Here is a 3,498-nt window from a genome sequence, read left to right as displayed (position 1 = left end):
AAGGAGTAGCAAGAAATATTCAAAGTGATGAATATCAAGAACCTACAACCAAGACTACTTTATCCAGCAAAGCTATCATTCAGAAGTGAAGGCCAGATAAAGAGTTTCACAGATAAGAAAAAGCTAAAGGAGTTGATCACCACCAAACCAGTATTATATGAAATGCTGAAAGGTATCCTTTAAGAAGAGGAAGAAGAAGAAAAAGGTAAAGATACAAATTATGAACAACAAATACACATCTATCAACAAGTGAATCTAAAAATCAAGTGAATAAATAATCTGATGAACAGTATGAACTGGTGATTGTAATAGAATCAGGGACATAGAAAGGGAATGGACTGACTATTCTTGGGTGGGGAGGGAGAAGGGGGTGTGAGGGAAGAGATTGGACAATAATCGTGCACCTATGGATTAGGACAGTGGGTGGGGAGTAAGGGCGGAGGGTGGGGTGGGAACTGGGTGGAGGGGAGTTATGGTGGGAAAAAAGAGGAACTAATGTAATAATCTGAACAATAAAGATTTAATTAAAAATAAATAAATAATTAAATAAATAAATAAAGTCCTACAATTGGTTGGTGTCGTAAGGGGCGTGGCTAGGCCCTGGGGGGCGTGGCTGTACTCTAGGGCGGACCCAGCCAGCTTAAAACCCTGCCGAGTAGCAGCTACCCACCTGTGGTGGCTGTTCAGCGTGGAGGCATGGAGGACTGCGCTTGCCTCTGTGGCATGGGCTCTTCACGGGGATGTCGGTGTAGTCAGAAGAGCCAGGCCCCAGCTGAGAAGGCAGTGGCCGAGAGCAAGCTGGCCCCAGCAGAAAAGCACCTTGAGGCGGCTGCGGTGTGGTGCTGTGCGGAGAGTGGAGGAATCGTGAGCCCCATGCCGCCCCCGCACTGCTCACTGCAAGACCTGCCTGTGGAGATGCTGGTAGAGATCTTCGCCTCGCTCCCTGGCACGGACCTGCCCAACCTGGCCCAGGTCTGCACCAAATTCAACCACATCCTGCACATCGACAGCATCTGGAGACGGCGCTGCCGGGAGGAGTATGGTGTTCGTGAAAACTTGCAGAACCTGGACTTGATCGGTATGTCTTTTCGAGAAGTCTATGCGAAGATCTTCCCATACAGAAACCTTTTGGGTTTGTGGCAGCTAGATTCAAGCTATAGAGAACTGCTGAATGTAGTGATGGATGGTTTAGGCATTACTGGTTGGATAGAGCATTCTTACCTTTACAACCATATGGATGACCAAATGCAATTGGTGCCCGCATTTAGAATTCGCCTGAGGAAGAGGAAATCAGCCACGCTGGAGTACAAGAGCGGCCACTTCAGGTCTTTCCACCTCTGCCGCATGCAGATTCAGAAGGACAGGTTCAGCATCCAGTGCAACGAGAAAGACCACCCAAAGGATACAACAACGCGGTGTAGGGGAAAACAGAGGCTGGTGCTGTCACAGGAGGACAGATTGCGGTGTGTCTACTGCCTGACCTACCGCCGCGTCTACCTCCCACCCAGCCACCCAGACGACCTAATCAGGCCAGGCCTCTTTCAAGGGAAATGCGATGCCTTCGGCCTAACGATATCCATGCTCAGCTTCCACGGGAAGTATGCCAGGGTCACGAATATCACGGGATTCTCCTTCGGGACGCCAGAGATCCACCTCATGCGCAGCATCCAGCTGCGAGATGGCGAGATCTTCCGCAACTTCAACGAGCTCTCCCGTGTGGTCCAGGAGATTGATGAGCAGGTGATCCGGGAGCAGCACCAGCAGCAGCAAGAAGATGGGACTGAGGAAAGCCAGGGCCATGGCTGGCAGAGCCCTGCCCAGCCCAGCGTCGGGGAGTCCGGGGCTGCAGCTTCGGAGGAGCAGCCTGTCCCGTTTGTTCTGCCTGTGGGCGTGCGCTCAATAGACCAGAACTACCCCCGAACCTGCAGGATGTGTTTCTATGGCGTGGACACTGTCACCTCATATGGCTCAGTCTGGCACGACCCTGGGATCTTCATCCTGTTCGATGACAACCACTTTGGGTTCATCTGGCTGGAGACGAAACACTTCTTCCTGTTTGGCAGAGTCCAGAACACCTTCCAGAATGTGGAGGCACCATCCCCGCAGGCCTTCCTGGAGATGCTCTCCAACATTCAGTTCTGACCCCCCGGGGGGAGCAGCTTGCATGCACTTTGAAGATTTGACCTTCTGACCAGGTTACCCACCTTGTTTGTTTTTTTAATCCTCACCCGAGGATATTTTCCCATTGATGTTTAGAGAGAGTGAGGGAGAGAGGAAAGACAGAAATAATCGATGTGAGAGGAACACATCAGTCGGTTGCCTCCTGCCCAAGCCTGGAACAGGGCCAGGCTGGGTAGGAGCCAACAATTGAGGTAGAAATAGACCTTAGACCAGTGGTCTCAACCTTCCTAATGCTGTGACCCTTTAATACAGCTCCTCATGTTGTGGTGACCCCCAATTTCATTGTTACAAATTGAACATAATTAAAGCATAGTGATTAACCACTCCCCCCCAAAAAAAATAAAGACATCTTACTTAATATCTCTTGTTCATTTATTAACATTGAATTCATGGCCAATAGCAATAGAGCTTATTCTTTATGAAAGCTTATCTAACAGATACATTATCTCCATAAAGCATAGCTAGTGCTTTGGCACTAAGGTTGCGGGCTATTTTAAACAGCAGGGGCCACAGGCTCCTGGGATGGCGTCTTCAGAGACAAATGAGGACTGTTCTCATTCCTCATGGGGATCTGAAGAAAAGAAGGAACATGGGGGAAAGGTAGAAAGCAGCAGCTCCTCAGACTCCAGCAGTAGCGATGAAGATGCCAGCAGCTCCAGCTCATCTTCCTCGGGGAACACCTCTGACTCGGACTCCAACTGAGCTTTGTTCCTTCCTAGGTGGCGGGACAGAGAACTTCCCAACAGAAGTCTTTGGCATCTATGTACATTGCAGGGCTCTCTGCCCTGTCCCTGTTTATTGCTTTACTTCCTTCCTTTCCCGTCCTCCTCAATACAGAGTAGGATGGGTTGGGGAGCGGGGAATTGGGACAGAACTCTCGATATCAGGTCCACACACCTGGGAAGAGAGGTTCCTGCTGGGAGAAGAAATACATCTGAGCCTGTATTGGGTTCCCCTATACCAGTGATGGTGAACCTTTTGAGCTCAGCGTGCCAGCAGTTTGAAAAACCCTAACTTAACTCTGGTGCCATGTCACATATAGAAATGTTTTGATATTTGCAACCATAGTAAAACAAAGACTTATATTTTTGATATTTATTTTATATATTTAAATGCCATTTAACAAAGAAAAATCAACCAAAAGAATGAGTTTGCCTGTCACCTCTGACGTGTGTCATAGGTTCGCCATCACTGCCCTACACCATCAGTACCACTCCCTCTAGGAGCCCCAAGCAATGAAGGGTCTTGAAACAGATGATTGGGCACCTGTGAGTAGCACACTGCACTGGACTGCGTATTTGTGAAGAAATAAGTTTT

General features: G+C 48.9%; 1 pseudogene; it reads left to right on the top strand.

Annotated features, from left to right (window-relative positions):
• Positions 1-696: 696 nt before the first annotated feature.
• Positions 697-2,142, top strand: LOC139022429 (F-box only protein 31 pseudogene; annotated as a pseudogene).
• The last annotated feature ends 1,356 nt before the right edge of the window (positions 2,143-3,498 follow it).

Source organism: Myotis yumanensis, unplaced genomic scaffold, assembly GCF_028538775.1.
Source record: "Myotis yumanensis isolate MYYU_CA2020_CCGP unplaced genomic scaffold, mMyoYum1.0.hap1 SCAF_14, whole genome shotgun sequence".
Lineage (NCBI taxonomy): Eukaryota > Metazoa > Chordata > Mammalia > Chiroptera > Vespertilionidae > Myotis > Myotis yumanensis.
The sequence above is the reverse complement of the archived record's forward strand: the minus strand, read 5'-3'. Positions and strand labels throughout refer to the sequence as shown.